The 22,316-nt window shown below is 38.6% G+C and overlaps 2 long non-coding RNA genes across 2 annotated transcripts; one reads left to right on the top strand and one right to left on the bottom strand.

The window, feature by feature from the left end:
• Positions 1-3,342: 3,342 nt before the first annotated feature.
• LOC311071506 lies at positions 3,343-5,016 on the top strand. Its single transcript, XR_014603880.1, has 2 exons — positions 3,343-3,534; positions 4,581-5,016. It is a non-coding gene; the product is annotated as an uncharacterized lncRNA (long non-coding RNA).
• Positions 5,017-18,416: 13,400 nt separating this feature from the next.
• On the bottom strand, positions 18,417-22,050 carry LOC311071504. The gene is made up of 4 exons (XR_014603878.1): positions 21,953-22,050; positions 20,422-21,830; positions 20,170-20,336; positions 18,417-18,650 (listed from the first exon to the last, which is right to left on the bottom strand). It is a non-coding gene; the product is annotated as an uncharacterized lncRNA (long non-coding RNA).
• Between the last annotated feature and the right edge of the window lie 266 nt (positions 22,051-22,316).

Below are 22,316 nucleotides of genomic sequence, written 5' to 3'. Positions count from 1 at the left end.
CAGCGGCAGAAACAATACAAAAGAAACTAGAAACCCCAAAGTCGCACAACTTGTTGTCACATAATATCGTAACACATTGCCATTAGCGCTGTCACAGAAGTTTTAGTAGAGTAGAGGCTCCGATTGAGCCAGAGACACAGACACGCAGGCAATGTGACACTTGCTGTGTTCATGGTCACAAATGTTCTCAAGTTTCATCGTTTTATTTCCGATGACAAATGAGTTGTTTCTGTTTTTATCTTTAGCATTCTGGCGACACACAGAACAACTCATCACGACAGCGTCAGAATCATATTGTAGCCAGCCTCTTGAAACTCTGTTATCTCCAAATCTCCATTTCTCACGAAACTTTCTTTTTTATGTAATTCGTCCCCCTTTTCGTCTGTGGGTTTTTGTTTCAAAGGTTAGCTCACTCCTGGTAAATGTCGCCACATAACAGCTAATAAGCGGCAGCTAGCTGCAGACCGGAAGTTAGCTGCAGTACTAGCTAGCAACAGACCGTCTCTAGCGCTCCAAGTCTCACGGCACTGTTTACCTTCCGGCCCCCGAGACAGAGCTGCGAGACTTGGAGCGCTAGAGACGGTCTGTGTCTAGCTAACCTCGTCCCCAGATTAGTGACTGGCAAACACAACAACTCCGAGCCATCATGCCAGATGTTTTATAACATTACAAAATGCAATTGTAATAAACATTTTATTACATTACTATTTTGGTATGAACATTCACCCGCCAGTGTGGCGGATAGCCTTTTGAGATTTACTCGGCAAACGGAAAATCTACCCGCATTTGGCGCTTGCCGGGTGTTAATTTCGGACCCTGACCACACATAATTTTAGATTTATTTATTTTTCCATGTCGCAGTGCCGGTTCAGGGCTTCCACTGAACTCAGTAATGTAAAAGACATGTGACCCTCTAGTGGTGAAGTATGGAAGGGTAATTAAAGGATTGACTTACAGTAATAACATAGATAATATTGTAGTGGAAAGTTTTACAGGGACAAGCACCACTCACATTTTCTCCACATTTTAATCCAATTTAGTAAGAGATGTTAGATTGTGTTACTTATATTCTATATGTAGATATGTTTACTTACATCATAATAAATGAATAAAGTGTGTGAAAGGTTTGATATTGTGTAGTTTGTGATCCTCCATCAGCAGCTGCAGTTTCTCTCAGCTGTATCAGTGCAGTCACTGTGACGTCTGACTGACAGAGGTTTTTGTACGACTCTTTATCACTGTGTGAACACTGGACCACTGTGATAACTCTGACAGTAATAATCTCCTGTATCTTCAGTCTGGACTCCACTGATGGTCAGAGTAAAATCTCGTCCAGTATTTGCTGTTCCACTGAATCTAGATGGAGTTCCAGTATTACGGGTTGATGTCAGATATATGAGGAGTTTAGGAGCTTCTCCAGGTTTCTGTGAGTACCAGGCTAAGTAATATTGATTACCACTACTACTATATACAGCCACAGCCACATCACTGCTGGTTTTACAGTTTATTCTGACTTCTTCTCCTGGCTGAACTGCTGTTATTGATGGACTCTGAGTTACAGTGATCTGTCCTCTACACTCTGAAAGAAAACACAAACAAAAATGTAAATGATGTACATTTCACATTTTAAGAGAATTAATATTCATTATAAAAACTGTATTACACAAACCTTGAATAAACAGTGCAATGGTCCAGATGAAGATGTTGATTGTGTTCATTGCTGTAGTTTAGTCTTGTGTGATGATGAAGAGTGTGTTCTGTTCTGCTCTCAGTCATGAAGTGTTAAACTCACAGCACTATAAACACTCTCAGAGCACTGAAGCATGTGCTGACAATGCAAAGAAGTGGGCAGGATTTACAACAGCTTGTGCTGATAACAAACTAATATACACTAGAGTTACAGAATCATGACTTTATTTAGTATTTTTATTGTGACTCCTGAGACACTGAGGATGTGCAGATGAACGTCCATCTCTGTGTCCATATTCAGTCATGTGACCATCATCACTGCTACACTTCCACTAGATATGTATTTGAATGCATCTAAGACTAAAGAGTTGGTTTTTGATTTTAGACATGGGGTACCGTCACCCACTCCGACTCTAATAAAAGGAGAGGAGATAGAGATGGTGACGGAGTACAAGTATCTTGGTCTTATCATTGACAGCAAATTATCCTGGGATCAGTGTGCTGATGCTGTTTTTAAAAAGGGTCAACAACGTTTGTATTTTCTTAGAAAGCTTAATTATTTTAATGTTGATAATAAAATGTTGACTCTTTTTTATAAGTCCTTTATTGAGAGTATTCTCTCCTACTGCATAGTATGCTGGTATGGACATTCAAAAATCGCCCATAGGAACAAATTGGGGAAGATTGTTAAAACCTGTGGAAAAATCATTGGGAAACAACAGGTAGACCTGTACCAACTATACCTGATGAGATTGGCACAGAAGGCAGACAAGGTTTGCATGGATAAAACCCATCCACTTTCAGTGGAGTTTAAGCCTCTCCCTTCAGGTCGTAGATATAGATACCCCAAAGTTAGAACCAATCGAGCAAAAAACTTATTCATTCCCATGGCAATAACCCAATCAAATAAGGTGTGGGGAGGGGTATGACTTGAGAATATATGTGAAGTAATGTGAAGTAGTTTTTATTTATTTATGATATTGTGCATGTGGATAATTTTTATGTTGTGGATTATGTGTCAATATGTCTGTACTGTACAACAAATTGCCTCTCTGAGGACATTAAAGTTTTCTAAGTCTAAGTCTAAGTCTAAGTCTAAGATGAACCGCCATCACTAAAGTAAGATCATGAATCATGAGTCTGTTCAGAAAGTATCAGGACTGATTGTGAATCTCTAATCAGAGTTCATGGTGTCACTCCATCTATCATGAAGCCTCATGTGTGTCTGAAATCATCAAATGGAGAAGAAACAGGCTGTTAAAGATGGAGACATATTAGAGCTTGTTCACGTTTCATGATCTTGTGTGGAGATTCATAACCAGTCCAGATACTTTTAGAACAGACCTTGAATATGAAAACATGCTTGACTGTGGAGAACATGCAAAATACCTTTTATATTTTCATTGTTGACACTTTCTATTGACTTTGGCTCTAATATTCAATAAACTCATTATTTGAAGAGATTTTCACTGAAGATTGAAGTCTGAAGCTGCAGGTTTTTCTGTGAATCATGATGATTGATCTGCATATGAAGAACAGAAGCATCATTATGAGAAACTCCACAACATCATCCATGATCAAAGAGGTCAAAGGTCACCTCAGAGGTCACAGCTCATCAAATATATTTCTTTAAACAGTGTTATATCAGAAAGCATTTAGTCAAATCTGAATGAGTGAGTGTTGAGAAGAGCTGAGGATCTTCTAATATCAGTGTGTTGAAGTGTTGTTTCTCTCTCTCTGCTGGAGTGTGTGTTCACTCGAGTGGAATAGAGGTTTTTGTACGAGCGTTTCATTAGATTGTATCACTGTGGAGGACTTTCGGTGGAGGAACTAAACTGGTGATCGGTAAGTCTGTCTATTTAATCACCTAATAAAAAAATACAATTTAGATTTCAGAAAGTGTTTTACAGTGGAAACAAGAACAACATTTATTAATAATAATGATTATTAGATATTGTGGCAAACTTTACTTAAAGCCTTTATGTATAATGCATTTTAAAGGTATCAATAGCGTATGTTATAATGTCATATATGTTTTCATAAATAACTGTAACCAAAGTTAAAATGTCTTATAATATTTGCAAATTACTTTTTACATCTTAAAGTTTTTTATAATGTGTTTTAGTGTATTATAATGTTTGGAAAGTGTAACAATGAATAGATAATATTATCATGTGTTATAACTACGGTTACAGTTATTCATGTGATCATACATGCTTTATAATGTGTATAACAATATTCAAAATACTTTTTATATTGCAATACATATAAAGGCTTTAAGTAAAGTGATTAAGTTATTCATTCAAAAGAACGGCAACAACAAATAACAAAAAAATAATAATAATAATAATCCTAAACATATTTCCACACTGTGTCTCACTATGAGTTTATTCAGTTTATTACAGGTTTGTTTTTCCTTCATTTATTTCTACACTGAGTTCATATTTAGTTCATCTTTTATTGTAGAAATCATACATGGAAAAAGAGATTTGACATCAGAATGTAAATGTTGCTACTTTCTGTAGTTCAGTCAATGATACTGAATCTCTTTTGCTCATGTTGTGCTTATAATTCAGTGTTTTGTTCATTCTGTGTGATTCAATTGTGTTTTAACTCTGTTTGAAATTGAGTTACATTTTCAGTTCAGGAGAATATCTCAAAATGTAAGATATTTATGTTCAGAGTGAATAATTGCTGGAATTAAAGCAGTCAGATCGGCCTGATAATAGATAATATGTGTTATAACTGCTGTTACACTTATTGATGAGATCATACATGCATTTTAATGTATATAGCAGTGCATAATTAATGCATTAAAAATGTAATTGTGTGTGTGTGTGTTGTGTGTGTGTGTGTTGTGTGTGTGAATGTGTTGTGTTTGTCTCCTGCAGCTGGTCCCACAGTGAAGCCCTCAGTGTCTCTGCTGCCGCCCTCTTCTCAGCAGATCTCTGGAGACTCAGCCGCACTGCTCTGCCTGCTCAGCTCTTACTCTCAGAGAGCCAGCAGGACGGCCGCTACAGCCGCAGTAGCGTCCTGACCCTCAGCAAAGCACGCTGGGAAGAGGGAGAGCTGTACGTCTGCAGAGTAACACATGATGGAGCTCCTCATGAGGTCTCGTTCCACAAGAGCTCTGAGTGCTGATGTTTCTCTCCTGAAGATGAGCCGTATCTGAGTGTCCTGTGTCAGGCAGGATTCACATGAGTCTAGTGCTGCAGCTGGAGTGATTTACAACTCAATACTGAAACTGAGTGTGTGTGTGTGTGTGTGTGTGTGATCTTTCAATCTGCTGTGTTTGCTGCAACATTCAATAAAGCTTCTCAACAAGTTCACTTTGTGTCTGACAACATCATTCAACTAACAGATGAAGATGCAGGTGCTTTTCAGAAGGTTGATGTAGCAGTAAATGTCAAATAAAGCTCTTGGGGTTTGAACATGGTCTCTGGAGACAGAGCTGCTCTATTCTGAGAGGATCACAATCACTCCACCCTGACAATGCAAATGAGCTTTTCAGTCTCACTCTTTGATTGGTTACATGATCTGGACTGGAACACTTTCACTTCTGCTTTAGTGAAGCAGCTCAGACAAACTGATCATTACATTTATAGGAGATTAAAAACTTTATTATATAAAAATATCATAAAAAAGATCAAGATCAAGAATCAGCCGTTCTGACACTAATTGTTACATAATCATTACATTTATAGGCATTGGTGTAAATATACTGTATATGAAAATGTTATTAAAAATATAATACATGATCACAAATCAAGAATCAGCCGTTGTGACAGTAATTGTGTAAGAATGTAAAAGTTTCTGTGTCTCAAATGGAAAGCATCACGTCCAGACAGCAGAAGTGACTGAATGCAGTCTGTTCAGTTTGACTGACAGGATCATATATTACACCTAAAACATGATGATCATATTGAAACACTGACTCATTCTCTTCATAAACACAAGAGTGATGTTGATTGTAATGATATAGTGTTATTAGTGTTTGGATCAGAGGTTTGACAGTTGATGCTGGAAGGCCAAGAGAGCATTACAATAGTCCAGTCTGGAGAGAACAAGAGTTGTGTAGCTCTGATAGGAAGGGCCTGATCCTCCTAATGTTGTATAAGGCAGATCTGCAGGACCGGGCCGTTCTAGAAATGTGCTCTGTGAAGTTTAACTGATCGTCAATCACAACTAATAATTAGTATACTAATACTATACAGTCTACTAATACTCTAATGAGAGTTAGTGAACATTGTTGTATAGTCACGTAAATCAAGAGATCACATTCAGGTAACTCACATGTCTCTTTGCTAGCATTGCATGTACAAAAACAACTTTCTCTCCCTCTTACATGCATTTTTTTTTTGACAGGGACAATGCTCATTGATCAACAAACAAGTTACTTGCTGTAAACAAGCCAGAGTTACAGCTACACTAGTTTCCATCTGTTGTCCCTAGCCAGGTCTTAACAGGCACCCTAAAATACAAAAGTCAATAAAAATACACTATAAATTTAATAAATACAGTAGCAATGGTAATAAATACAGCAGGAATTTTATAACAATATTATGGAAGCATATGGGTAGCAAATTTCAATTTGAAATGTAATATGCAAAATGACAATGCAATATGTTGTCACGATCTGGGTGTGGAAAGGAGAGCGAGGACTCAAATGCAGAGGTAGAATGTTTAATAAAAAATAGAAAATAAATCCAGGTACAAATGAAAACAAAACAGGCAAACAAGATAAACAGGTCTAAAGCAGGAACACGAGGAAACACAGATATAACGAACCAGCACTGGACTACAAACACAATGAGACTAAATAGGCGAGCAAACAAAGGAGGGTAACGAGTAAGGCAGGTGGGACAAATAAATCAATAATCAGATAACAAGGGGGAGGGATCAGACAATGACACGGGCACATGGCCCAAAATAACAAAACACCCATGTGCAGCACAAGACAGGACAGGCATGTGACATATGTAAAATGGCAATGCATTTCTGTATTTAAATTTAAATTTTCCCATACATTTGTGCAACGTTTGGTGCAAAATGAAAATTCAATTATATAATTTACATTTGCCATTTCATACACTAGTTTTAATATGTAAATTGAATACTTGTTTTAACGCTTTATAAGTTGCAAAATTAAAATTAAAATGTATTACAGAAATGATTCGATATGTTTAACACGTTCAAGCAAAAACTGTAGCAAAATTGGAATTTAAATGTATTTTTTTGTTAATTGCATTTACACTCACGAGTCACGACACTTGCGATTGCATTTCCATTAAGTGTCCCGCAATTAATGTAGCAAAATTCAATGTGCAATTTAAAAATGGATTCTGAGCCGATCACGTGCCCGTCCCGCCCTGTCAATCACGGCGTGAATTTGGCCCCGCCCCCAACCCAATGCAAAACGTCAGCAAAATAGGCTCAATCGTTTTTACTTCGTTTGTGCTGTCATTTTTGTTTGTTTGTGCTGCTTCTGTTTTTTTAGATTAAAATAATATTTATTGGTCATTCTGAGGTCACTCAGCCCCCTACTGCTCCACATTCACCCAAAAAAGGCTAGGTCGATGAATTTGACCCGTCAGATTCCGTGACCATGTACATAATTAACACCTTATCAATATGCTTTATAAAATGGAAAGGGACTCGCATGTCTGCCTCATATTTTATGATTATACAGCTGCATAAATACCCTGTCAACACACCCATGTGGGGCCCATAAGGGATGGATATGGGCTGGTGAGTGGGCCCCATGTGGGCTGCCCAGATGGGGCCCAGTTAATTTTGCTACTCAGAGTGCGCACTTCTTACTTTGGGGTTTTAACATTTTGTGGGGAAACCTGCTGTGGCAAACTTGTCTGTTGAAAGTCGTATAGTGCTTAAGACCACTATTAAATTGCTATGGCTTCTAAATAGCTTAATAGTCTAATAAAATTCGTATAAAAAGTGGACCTAGCCCAGTGGCTATATATTATTCAATTTTGAATAATTATATATGAAAACATAATATCTAAAAATAATATATAAATATTAATATCTAATAATAAATAACAAAAACTAAAAATGCAAAAACTACAGAAATTAGAAATATAAGATATTATATTATATTATATAATAGTATAAATACTATATATTTATATCTAATATCTATTTCTATTATATAGAAAACATAATATCTTAGGAGTGGAGCCCAGCTGGAGCCCACTTAGTTTAGCCCATCTACTGCCCATGTGGGGCCCAACAACAAAGCCCACTCTGAACCCATGCCCAGCCGAAGCCCAACTAGCCCAAGTGAGGCCCATGTGGGCCCCAAGTGGACGTGTTTGCAGGGTAGAGATGGTCACACATCACATTCGTCACTTTATTGAACATTATAGTCAGTTATAAATAAATAAATCGGTCACATACCAAATACCAACGGAGCTTTGTCATGCATATTATGTGATCTCAGAGTAATAGCTTATGCATTTGTAAGAAAAAACTATAAGATCTCCAACATTATTGGGTATTACAGTTAATAGTAGGCTAATAAGAATAAAGATAAGCATGTATCAGACAATGATAATATTTTATACAAAACGAAACCATCAACACAGTCCAGCATCAGACAACAGCTGCTCAGCATAATGTTGATATGGGTGTTGACGCTTGATAAGGCAGAACATTCTCCCAGACCCAGACGGTCCAACATCTTACTGGTTCTATCACCTGCAGGCGCGTGATAATCTACGGGAATACATTTCTCTGTCCACGCTCCACTTCATCTGCTAGTGAATTTAACGCTCGTATCAGCTCTGCCGCCGCCCTGTTTCCTTCCAACACCTCAAAATACGCACCATAGCGGCGTATGTTTACCTGTTGCCGAGCCCCGCCTTCACGCAGTGATTGACAGGGCAGGACGGGCACGTGATCGGCTCAGAATCCATTTTCAAATTGCACATTGAATTTTGCTACATTCATTGCGGGACACTTAATGGAAATGCAATCGCAAGTGTCTTAACTGTGAGTGTAAATGCAATTAAGAAAAAATTACATTTAAATGACAATTTTGCTACAGTTTTTGCTTGAACGTGTTAAACATATCTAATCATTTCTGTTATACATTTTAATTTTGCAACTTATAAAGCGTTAAAAATGTACTCAATTTACATATTAAAACTAGTGTATGAAATGGCAAATGTAAATTATATAACTTCATTTTCATTTTGCACCAAACGTTGCACAAATGTATGGGAAAATTAAAATTTAAATACAGAAATGCATTGCCATTTTACATATTGCATTGTGATTTTGCATATTACATTTCAAATTGAATATTGCTACCCATATACTTCCATACAATATGAGCATACCCTCAAACAGACAATATATTGCTCACCTCACATAACCCCCAACTTAATTACAGTATTAAGTAAATACAGTATAAAGAAAGAAAGAAAAAAGAAAGAAAGAAAGAAAGAAAGAAAGAAAGAAAGAAAAGCAATAAAAGCAAAGTATGTTCATGGACTTAAGTATTTGGTGTATGGTTACAATTGTAATTGTCCCTAATCCAAGATTTAAGCTGTTTTCTTAAAAGAGGACAGACTATATTGAACTATGCAGTCCCCTCTGGAGGCTGCTCTGGTTACTCTATTGACCTTATCTTTCTGTTTTATAAACTGGCACAGTGGTGGTGGAGCAAGCCCACGGAGTACCTTAAAGACAAGACAGGCATCAGCAAAGTGTCTGAAGTTTTCAAAGCTAAACATGTTGTGTTTTTTGATTATGTGACAATGATGATAGCTATTACCCTTACGGTACAATGTCTTTAATGCCTGTTTATAAAGTGACTCCAATGGTTGCAATGTTGTTTTATTAGCTTGCGACCAGCTAGTTAAACCGTAAGAAAAATGTGAGAAGATCATCGCATGCAAGAAGAGCTTTGCGGCCTTCATTAGTAGGTATGATCTTATGTGCTTAAAATTTGCCAGGTTAAATTTAACAATATTGGCAACCTTTTTTGTATGCTTTTTAAATGAGAGTTGTGAGTCTAGGATGATTCCCAGATATTTAAAGTCAGATACCACTCTAACCTTCTCTTGGTTAACAATTACCTCAGGGTCATAAGTCACAGTAGTTTGTTTTGTAAAATACACACATACTGTTTTACTTATGTTCAGGTGTAAGCATGAATTAGTTAGCCATATGGATACCTTGCTCATGGTCTCAATCAGTTGGTGTGCAGCTTGTTGTTTATTTTTATCTTGCACGTAGAGGACTGTGTCATCTGCATACATTTGTAAATGTACAGATGGACAAACAGTGGCCAGGTCATTTATATAGAGACTGAACAGAAGAGGGCCCAGTATAGATCCTTGAGGGACACCTATTTTACAGTTTAGATATGTAGATTGAGTGTTGTTAATGCGTGTGCTTTGTTTTCTGTCAGTTAAGTATGATTTCATCCATTTGATTGCATTCCCACAAAAATTAAAATAGGATAGTTTTGACAAAAGAACGTCATGATCGACGGTGTCAAATGCTTTTTTTAAATCTAGAAATATTGCACCCACCACGCCTCCTTTATCTAGATTCATTTTGATGTTCTCGATAAAAAAGCAGTTCGCTGTTTCTGTGGAGTGATTACTTCGAAAACCAAAACTGCATTGGGTGCAGTGGTGTATGGCCTTTACTAAGATGAGAAGTCAGCTGTTTCACCAGCCATTTCTCTGCTACCTTGGATACTACAGGTAGGATACTGATGGGCCTGTAGTTCTCCACCAGTGTTTTATCACCGGCCTTGAAATTGGGGGTTACCACAGCTGTTTTTCAGGAACTTGGGAAAATACCTTGTTTAATTGATAAATTGATTAAATGTGTAAGAGGTTTAATTAAAGACTGTTTATGAGTTTTAAAAAATACAGAATCAAGACCAAAGGCATCTTTAGCTTTTGAGTTCCTTAACGAATTTATGGCTGTCGAGTAGGCCTGATGTATAGAGATGTGGAGGACTCAAATGCAGTGATGAGAAGTGAAAAGTTTATTAAAAACTTTGTGAACAAAATAAAGTTCAGTGACACAGTGAACAAATGATTAGTCTATTGGTGGTTCCTGTGAGCACAGCCCGCACACATACGGACGTAGAGAGAAGAGGAGATCCCAGGAATGTCCAGCAATAGATGAGAATTGGGTCCAGCAGGCAACAGTCCTGCACCAACCCCCACGTCTAGGATTCCTGAACACAGGTAAGCAAAACAGAGAACACAAACAGACAAGGAACGCACACCTGACATGAAAAATCCACTGACAACACTGCTAGACACAGCTGGGAATATAAAGGGTAGGGGGAACGAGCAACAGGTGAGGAAGGTCAGCTCGTGATTGTGCTAATTGCCCACATCACGAGCTGCAGAAATGACAGGACAAAACAAAACAACAGAGGGGCCGGTGACACACCCTGACCCCTCATTTAAGCCCCGTTCACACTACAAGCGACTTTATCGCTGCATGTCGCCAGTGGCTGGCGATGAGGTCGTTAGTGGGCGTTCTCACTTCTGGTTGCCTAGGTAATGTTTGTGAGTGACATTCACGGATGTTACGTGTTGAAGACAACAAATCTGTTTTCTTGCCGCTACAAGCTTACATTTTGGAAGGAAAAGTCTAAATATAAATGGGATCAGTACATAAAATGCATAATATTGAAGATGAATGAGAAACAGCGAGTGTCCTGTGCTATCGTGGCTATTTAACTGCAGAAAATGGGCAAATACTGGTCTTTCTGAGTTCACGAAACCATTCAGGCTCGGAGCAGCACGGCGAGTACCACTGTATGTACACAGAGACATATCATAAATTATTTGACAGTTTCTGACTGCTAAAATAAACTTCTCATTCATCTTGCCTCGGTCAGACGCTGCACTGAAGAGTGACGGATCACGTGTGCTCCACTGACTTCACTCCTATTGGTTGTCGCTCGCGAAAGTCGCTCTTCATTTGCATAAAGTTAAACATTTCTCAACTTTGTCGCGTCGCCAGACACGCCCCATCCAGTCGCCAACGGTCGCCGGAAGTCGCCCGCTCCCCATTGAAAATGAATGGTATCGCGTCGCTTGGTCGCGTGTAGTGTGAACGCAGCTTTACCCCTCATTTACACCGCACACGTCTGCGGCGCATTACGGCTGCGACACGGTTACCGGAGCTGATCGCGCCCATTCTAGTCAATGCTTGTGTTTACACCGGCCGCGACGCGGCGCGTTTCAGAAGCTTCCCAGAAGCGGCTCTCCGCGCCGCTTCGCTAAATATAGGCGCCTAGTCTATTTTTGACGGACGCGCGTCCAAGTCGCACCGGGAATACAAAATAAAAGTAAAAAAAACATTGTCAAATTCAAAATAAACACCCTGTGCAAACTCCCAAACATATTACACACCAATATCCTTGGTAGAAACCATAGACTGTATGGTAGAAACTCAAGAATCAAGAAAAAACACGTCGGACAGGCAAATCACGTGGTCTCGCGCATCCAGTCGCTCCGCTTCTGAAATGCTCCTGGTGTGAGTTGGCACCGCGTGGAGGACGGAATAAAACCTTGTCGCAGACGTAATGCACCGCACACGTGTGCAGTGTAAATGAGGGGTGACGGCCCATTCACACCGGACGCCGAAGCGGCGCCGAACGGAGGCCGCTTCCTTTCGGCGCCCATGTTAACCTATGGTGTCGTTCACACCAGACGCGGAGCGCCGCGGCCGGCCCGCGCCGTGAAGCGCCAGTTTCGGCGTCTGGTCTATTTTTTGCGCGAGCCGCGAGTGATTCGCGTCCATTCCGGCAGGAAGTCACACCAAGAAACACGAGACATCCGGTCAATTGTCAAAATATAAGCAATTTTCAAATTAAAATACCGCGAGTATTAACAAAAAGTATTAATACAAGAAGTGTACAAACTTCTTGGTTACAGAAACATGGTGTATTCATTTTATGAGGTTATTTACTTACCCATGATGTAAAAAAATAGCTCTGAATAAACAACAACTGAGCAGAAGCGCTTGTCGACCGCCGCGGAGAATACGCCTCTAGTGTGAACAGGCAGGCGCCGGACCGCGCGTGATTTTCCGTTCCGCGACGCTTCCGCATCCGGTGTGAACCAGGCGTCACCCGTGACAATGGTATTCTCTACCTCAAGTTCACTAATTTCCTCAATTCTAAAAACAGGTTTGTCAATATCAATAGGAATGCTCACTATATTACTAGCAATGCAATTCTGTGCCAATTCCTCAACTGATTGGATAAAAAAAATGTTAAAAGTGCTTGCTATAATGTCGTCTTCTCTGGTTATGATTCCATTTAATTTCAGTTCAAGTGCCGGTGCGCAGTGCTGAGTATCTTTCCCAATTAATTTATTAAGATTGTTTCAGATTTCCCATCTCCCTTTGCATCATCAATTACTTTCATATAGAAATCTGCTTTGGCTTTCCTTATGTTCCTTACTACTCTATTTCTGAGTGATGTATAGCTATACCAGTCACTTCTGAGTCCTGACTTAAGTGCAAACTTTAGTGAGGAGTCTCTGTCCCTCATCTGTTTCCAGAGAGCCTCATTGAGCCAAGGTGGAGAATTTTTCTGTCTTGGTCTGTGTGTCATTCTTCTCCTATATGAGGATATTATAGTATAAGCAGTGCTTGAAAACAGTTCATGTTCTCTACATCTTCAATAGCCAAAAGATCAGTCCAGTCGATATCATTTAAAGCAGATTTTAATTTGTCCATATCATTTTTAGGAATACTCAGATGATATTGTTTCACTGTGGTTGTGTTCTTAAAACGTTTTTTGGTGAGTTCCCTTCCCAGTAGTGTTATATTATGGTCAGATAAACCTGTTAATAAATTGAATGATTGTGTTAGCTTTTCTGGTCTGTTTGCAAACAGTAAGTCAATTTGCGTCTGAGAGGAGTGAGTGATGCGGGTGGGACCAAGAACTAACTGGGTGAGATTAAATTTGTCTGTTATGTCTTTAAGTTTTTTCCGGTCGGAGTTATTTTCCCAGTTTATATTAAAATTACCCATTAAAATTAGCTCCTTTCTTTCTTGACATTGTTTTAAGAGTTTATGTAAATTATCATAAAAAGCAATGATAGATGAAGGAGGACGATACAGGCAAATTAAAATAAATGACATTTCAGGGGATAGCCAAACGTTAAGTCCAAGGCATTCAATATCTAATACAGGCGACCATTCAATCAGATTACATTTGATTGTGTCTTTCACATCTAACACGCCTCCCCCTCGCCCTTTGAACAATGTTTGATAGTCAGTAGCTTTTTTATTTTACAGTCCTGTTCTCCATGTTATTACTATTTACTTATCACTGTAAAATATTTCCAGACATTCACAATATTTAACTGTGTTTTTACAGTACAATACTGTTTTAATTGTTTTACTGTAATTTCAGAGTAATGTGGATTTGCTCACTGACTTTTAACTATCTGCTGTGATATGACAGCAAATTACTGTACAAAATAGACTATTCAGCTGAGAACGAAGACCCCAGCCAGATAGCAAGCACAGTTGGGCCAACAGCTTTTTCTGTATGGGCCACCCTGAGCCTCGACTGAAATCAGTTTTACTGGTGTCAGGTCCATACTCGGTGTAGCTGTGTGTACCTTCGACCCGAGTTCGATTTGTCACAAGCGGGCCACTACTAGAATTAAGGAACTCAGCCGCCTGAAAAAAAGGTTTTGGCGTTTAAATCCTGAGGAGGATCCAGCGGACGCGTCGCAGACCATTTCGTTTCCGAGAGGAATCATTCAGCTGAAAAAACGAGTAAGTAATTTAATTAATTTATTGTTCTATTGTTTGATGTTTTAATTGGCAAGATAAAATACTTTTTTTTAATATCTAGATGGTTTGCAATGATAATTAGGCCTTCATAACATCAGAATACCCATTCGGTCGCGGGGATACGGAGTGTTGATGAAAAGGCCTACGGTTTCATTTTAGGATAATTGTGTATTTGTTTTATTAGAAAAACTGCTGTGCTGTATCCAGTGCACTGTAATGTTGGCTAATGAAATGATATTTAGTAGTTATATTCCATTTTGTTTGCTAAAATTTAGTCTGTCAATTCGTCTTTTTCAACGAGTGATTAGTTATCGAATCATAGGAGTCGGACTATGCTTTCGGCACCATAGTGATCTATAGAGGCGACTCTATCTGATTTGATTCACGAACATTTCAAAAGTCATTTACTTGTGAATCGAGCTACACTGACCACCAGGCTGCTGCATAACACCCGCGGAGACAACTCATTATATGTACAATCTGAAATTAAAAATAAGATTTATTTTGTTGTAACACTCCTGTGGGGAGCTCCGAAACAGAAGACCGTTATAGATAAGTGCAGCTTATTAATTCATTGTCTTTTGCTTGACTTGTGTTATTGAATGTAACGTTAACGTAATTTGCTTTAGAGCAGGTGCACTTTAGAGTGAAAGAAATATATTAAAGAGTATATATCACTGTATAATGCGATTAAAATGGTAGAACTTGAACATGTAGTACATTTTACTGCAGTGGGGATATATGATGATTATGAGCAAACACACTAACTAAAGTTTATCTGAACGCACTGTTTGGAATCTGACACCAACAGGTTTTACAGTCTTAGTTACACTTTACAATAAGGTTTTATTTGTTAATATTAGTTTTCAACATTAGTTAACCGAGTAAGAATGCGTAATACTTCAGAATTTATTCATCTTAGTTCATTTTCTTTTTGACATTTAAAATCAAAAGTTATACAGTATTTGTTAACATTAGTTAATGCACTGTGAACTACAAGAAGAAACATTGAACAGTTGTATTTGTATTAACTAATGTTAACAAATACTGTAACAAATATATTGGTAATATCAGTTAACACATTAACTAATGTTAACAAATGAGACCTTATTGTAAACTGTTACCGATATTTTGCATATACTGCTGCATGAACTCTGACAACAACATTTATCAAACCTATGCACTTAAAAACCTAATCCTTAATAATGACTTCACAATATGTATTCCTTTATTTAAAAGATGCAGTTCAGAGAAACCCTCACAGCTAATGCTGCTGAAATGGAGGTCGAGGGATCATGGACTGGTGGCTCCAGCCTCCATCTGGCAGCAGATCGAGGAGCAGACACAAGATAAGTCTTCCTAGTGTTGATCAGGAGACAGACACTCTCTGGCAGTTTAAATCTATATTAAAAACACACCTCTTTAACCTAGCATAAACATAACACATTTATATCATTAAAATCCCTATAATCCAATATAATTCAAAAAGGATTGTTAGGCCGCATAAATTAGCTCAACCAGAACCGGAAACACTTCTCATAACAATGAACAATGGCATCTACGCTAATGTTACTGTGCGTTTGCACCGCCGCCAGCGAGAGCGTCAAAGTGGCCGGAAGTCATTCATTTTCAATGAGAGCCGGCGACGAGCTCCGGCGAGGGCGGCGCGGCGCGTCTTGGGCGGTGAGAGCGAGAGTTGAAGTCAGGTCAACTTTATGGTAATAAGCTATGAAGCGGTTCGGCGGCAACCAATCAGAATGTAGAAGTCCTCCGCCTGAGAGGATTCCTGAGAACGCAATCCTGTAAACATTGGTCTACTTCGATCTACGTCAGAGCATCAGAGCGTCCCCGAATCTTTCTCCGGCGTCCTTGGCAGGGCGGTGTGAACGTACAGTTAGTCTCTCTGTCTCATTCTTATCCCGAGGTAACTGTTGTCAGCCGGATCTAGTCCGTATCCAGATCAGATGCTGGACCTGCACCCTAAGATGACCACAGTGAGCTCTGAATGTCAGAAGAGACCATGACAACTAGACGAGACCTAGAAACAAACACCTGTGAAGACCTCGTTGACACAACAGTCCTCGGCACAGTCATCGGATCAGATCCACGAGAACCAGACCAGTCCTCCGCACAGACCCAACGGCCAGCTTCAACCCCCCCCCCCCCCACCAACACCGGCGTGATCTTATGAAGGTGAAAGAGTAGCAACACTCCAGAGCATGTAGATGTGAATTTGAGAACTTGTACAATTAATATTTGTACTTGTATGCTAAAATTTACACTCACAGCTCCAATGTGAAAACTTGTTGAATGTTGAGATCAGCAGTCGCAGAAAATAGTCACAAACTTGTATTCTGAATTTTAAGTTGCAGATAGTTACAAATGTAAAAGCCATTCACAGAAATACAATGACAGACACAAACTTGTATTCTTTCAATCACATTCGCAGCACAACCTCAATTAAGCACTTGCAACTTCTCAAATCTGCCATTGCAATATCAAATCTTCACACATTGACTTTGCAACTATTTTCGCGATATATTAGATGCGTAACTAACTCGTGCACTTGCAAACTCAGTGGCGGTAAGAGAGATAGGCGGGGCAATTTGAAATGGCAGATCTGAGAAGTTGGAAGTGCCTACTTGAGTTTATACTGGGAATGTGAATGAAAGAATACAAGTTTGTGTCTGTCATTGTATTTCTGTGAATGACATTTTAACATTTGTGACTATTTATCTGCAGCTTAAAATTCAGCTGGTTCAAAATGCATATTTAGGGTGCATCAAAATAATCCACACGATTCCAGTCGACAAATAAAAGTCTTCTGAATTGAAATGATTGATCATTTTCATAAACAAAACAATACTTATGTAGTTTTTAACTGCAAACGCTCACTTTTTCCATCGCTCTGTGATGTGCACTTGGTCACGTGTCTTGTAATCGCATTACGTTACACTTTTGTAAGCGCGCATTGCATTTCTTTAATTAAACTGTCACTTTTTGAAGTTTAATAATCCTATTTCACTCTATATCATGACTCTTGTTTTTCTGTCCATAACATTAAGACTATTTTTAAAACGCCTTAGGTTAAAGTGGTTAAACTTGTGGATATTTGGGGATATTTAATTTAATTAATCAATCAACAATACTATTGATCAGCATTACCAAAAGTGGATGTTTTCCACTAGAAATAAACATTGATGTATTATTTTAATTTAATACTGTGAAGCTGCTTTGATACAATCTGTATTGTGAAAAGCGCTATATAAATAAACTTGACTTGACTTGACTTGACTTAAAGGGTGCTCATTCCTGTTCCTGGATATCTGTCCCAGCAACAGGACCAGCACCTCTTATCTAAGGTATTTTGCATGTGCTTTTGCCACCTTGCTTTTTTTTCTTGTCGTCTTAGGTGCTTCCTCGGCATCAACCTTGATACGGGATCTAAATCCAAAAAAAGCAGGGTGGCATCGATCAGCAAGTTTGTTCTCTATTGCGAAAACTTGTGGATTTTGAATGGATGGCAACATAAGCAGATTTTGTGTTGTGTATTATTACTGTCATGAAACCTGTGTGTTGGGGCTCGAGTTGCTGTGTTAATTGCTCCTGTCCTGCCTTGCTCTTTTCAATGGTATTAGTTTTGTTTTCTGCTTTTTTTCCATTTGCTCTGGTCATTGTTGGCACTCTTCATTTTCACCTGCCATATTGCCACTGGATATGTTGGGCTGCCCTTCTGGTCGAGACCTTCACTTCTACCTGGCTATTGTTTTGGATTTTCCCTCTGGCTGTGTTTATTGGACTGATATCTCGTTGCCTACTCCTGCCTGCTCTGACACTTAATCTGCCTCATCCTTCTGGGGTCGCTGCCAGTATAAATTTGTCACGCTCTGTATAGAAAGAACGAGAGTAGAATCCAATTGCTAGAAAACAGCAGTTTATTATAAACAGGAAAAGCAGAGAAGCTGGTCAGCGTAGATGAACAGAGTTAATGAGGCACTGGCAACGCAGGGACGCAATGGGCAGAATAATCCAGGCAGAATCCAGACAGGAAGCAAGAGATCCGGGAAGGTGAACCACTCAAAGGGAACCAGCAAAAACTGAAGTGACGGGTGCTCAATGGTCCAGTGAAGCCTCACAACGATCTGACAAAGACAGGGCGAAATCACAGACAATAAATAGGGTGCTCGATGAGGATCAGCTGATAACAATTCATGCCCACAACACTAATACACACAACACTGGCACACAGCGAGGGCGAGACAGTGAACCCATGAACCGTGACAAAATTAATAGTTTTGTTTTTTGGGTCCTTACCTATTACCTGACCCGTGCACATTCATAAGGTAAAACACACACATTCACAGGCCAGCATGCATTCAACATACATACACATTCACCTTTACCAGTTCTTGTGGCATTGCATTTGGAAGAATTAGAATTAGAATCTGTGTTCTGAGAATAGTGTCAGTCGAGTTAGAGTTTGGGATGTAGTCCTAACAGCTTAATGCAACATGTTTGTTATGATATTATTGTATCAAAAAAATAAAACAATTGAGGAAAGCATTGTTTAATCCTTTTTTTTACTACTACTTTTCTGTCATCACATTGCATTACTGTATTTAATTGTAACTTTACAGTAAATTACTGGCTACTAATTGCATTACTTTTACAGCTAAAACAGTAAATTACTGTACAAGTTACAGCTGATAACTGTATTTATACAGTTATGCACTGTAAAATTACAGTAATGATTTGATATATACACAACTGTAATTTTACTATAATTTACATTAACAGGTAATTTACATGTAAATTACTGTGAAAGTAATGCAATTAGTAGCCAGTAATTTACTGTAAAATCACAGCAGAATTTTTTTACAGTGTAGTAATTGAAATAACTGGGTAATAACTAGGTACTAACCCTGAACCCATGTAGTTACCTTACCCAGTGCTTTTCTTAGTAGGGGAGAGCGGGGCACAACCTAACACATTTTGGTTTTGGCTCAATTATAAAAAAAAATAATTAAGTTAGATTAATCTTTTTTTCTTTTCTTTTCTTTTTTACACAAGCAACACACACATCTCTGCTACAAACGAACACTTAACGTTTTTTTTTTCGAGGACCTTCCATTTTCATACAGTTGCACTGAAAGTGACAGAAGTGCAGATGTCACAGCTTACCCCATATGCGGGGTTAACTGTAACAGACAGAGGGGTTAGTTGAACACTTGTGTGTAACACACATAATTCAGTACTATTTTTTCTGTATAGTTTGATATTGTTTGTGGATCTGTATAGACAGATATCCATACATCCATCCCTCATCCAATCATCCTGCTATTATGGAGCAATATCATGGATAGAGATATAGGAAAGGGCTGCACAGTTTTGCAATAAATAAAATCATCAAATATTGTAATTGAATTATATTTTGTCACGGGTCAGGGTGTGTCACCGGTCCCTCTCTGTTGTTTGTTTTGGTCCTGTCATTTCTGCAGCTCGTGAGGGTGGCAATTAGCACAATCACAAGCTGATCTTCCCCACCTGTCACTCGTTTCCTCTACCCTTTATATCCCCAGCTGTGTCTACCAGTGTTTGTCAGTGGATTGTTTTATGTCGCGTGTGTGCTTCTGGTCTGTTGGTGTTAGCTGTGCTTCTTACCAGTGATCTGTGTTCAGGATTCCTAGACGTGAAGATCGGTACAGGACAGTTCACCTGCTGGTTCCTGTCCTCGTCTATTGCTGGACATTCCTGGGTTCTCTCTGTCTGACGTTGGTCTCTACTTCTCTTCACGTCCGCAGGATTGTGGCCTGTTCTCTCTGGAACCGCTAATCGGAGAGGCTTCACGATTACTCACTGTGTCACGGAATTTATTATATTGTTCACTAAGTTTTCTAATAAACTTCTCCTCACTGCATTTGAGTCCTCCTCATATTTTACTCCAGGCCTCACGACATATTTGTGTGTGGCAGCTGCATGCAAAATTATTATTATTAATAATAACAGTAATAATAATAAAAATGAGCTTAAAATCACATTTTAAAGGGTTTATTGCATGAAAAACAGACTATATTCTTAATAAATAAATAAGTGATCAATGCATAGTTAACAAATGTGGGGGAAAAATCATATTTTGACATTTAAAGTACAACATTGTTTGTGAAAGTCCAACAAAGTTAAATGTGGCAGAATAAATATATAAATAAATAATAATAATAATATATAAATAAATACTCAAACCTGAAAAGTTGTGTGGCTCCCTGTTTTCATTTCATTATCGTTGTACACTTGGTGGATTAGTTGTAACACTGAGCTACATCTAACCCGCTGTGAAAAACATATTTTAAGCCTAGCTAACAGTTGCTAGTAGATGCTGACATGTTTCAAAATGGTTTTGTTTTTTTTTCTTTAAATGTGTGAAGGTGTTGTGCTGTTTCTTCTCTCCTCCTGCCACATGTAAGCAGTGTCACATGATCAAGAGTGCCGTTATACTGAATATCAGCACGCCTGTGATTCTACCATAGACATGAAGAGCAGCACGACTGTGAAGGTGATATTACTTTATATAACAGTTCTATAAGCAAGAACTTTCCAACTTTCCTTTCAGACCAAATCTGATTAGTTAGTATGTATATTATTTCCACGACCACTGATGAAAGAAACCACTGAGATCAATCCTGGAGTGAGAGAAAACACATTAAAAACAGCTGGTGTTTCTGCTTCACTCCGCATCGCTCTCATACTGTGATCTGAAACACTGACAATAAAACATCCCAGTGCCATAATCAATATCAGCTCTAACTCTTATTTCATATCAAAATATATGCCTACTGATAAATGTATATTTTCAAAGTCTTTAGAAACTTTGCTAAACATTGATATTGTGTAGTTTGTGATCCTCCATCAGCAGCTGCAGTTTCTCTCAGCTGTATCAGTGCAGTCACTGTGACGTCTGACTGACAGAGGTTTTTGTACGACTCTTTATCACTGTGTGAACACTGGACCACTGTGTAAACTCTGACAGTAATAATCTCCTGTATCTTCAGTCTGGACTCCACTGATGGTCAGAGTAAAATCACTGCCATAGGCAGATCCACTGCCACTGAATCTAGATGGAGTTCCAGACTGGAGTTTATTCAGTCCATAAATCAGGAGTTTAGGAGCTTCTCTGGGTTTTTGTAGATACCAGGCAATACATCCAGTCCCTCCACAACAGCAGGCATCCACATTACTGCTGGTTTTACAGTTTATTCTGACTTCTTCTCCTGGTTGAACTGCTGTTATTGATGGACTCTGAGTTACAGTGATCTGTCCTCTACACTCTGAAAGAAAACACAAACAAAAATGAAAAATGTATATATGATGATATACAGTATATGATAAATATATACACTTCACATTTTAGGAGAATTAATAATCACTGTAAAAACTGTATTACACAAACCTTGAATAAACAGTGCAATGGTCCAGATGAAGATGTTGATTGTGTTCATTGCTGTAGTTTAGTCTTGTGTGATGATGAAGATTGTGTTCTGCTCTCAGTCATGAAGTGTTAAACTCACAGCACTATAAACACTCTCAGAGCACTGAAGCATGTGCTGACAATGCAAAGAAGTGGGCAGGATTTACAACAGCTTGTGCTGATAACAAACTCATAAACTCTACATAGAAGATTTTACTTTCAGAATAATGTTATTGAACCATTTAGTGATTAATTGCACATATTTATTAGTTGTGAAGTATTTTTGTTTGTCAGGCTGATAAGACACTAGGTTTTCTCTGGAGAATCATGAATGTAGATCATTTTA

Source organism: Abramis brama, assembly GCF_963993115.1.
Source record: "Abramis brama genome assembly, chromosome: 20".
NCBI lineage: Eukaryota > Metazoa > Chordata > Actinopteri > Cypriniformes > Leuciscidae > Abramis > Abramis brama.
The sequence above is the reverse complement of the archived record's forward strand: the minus strand, read 5'-3'. Positions and strand labels throughout refer to the sequence as shown.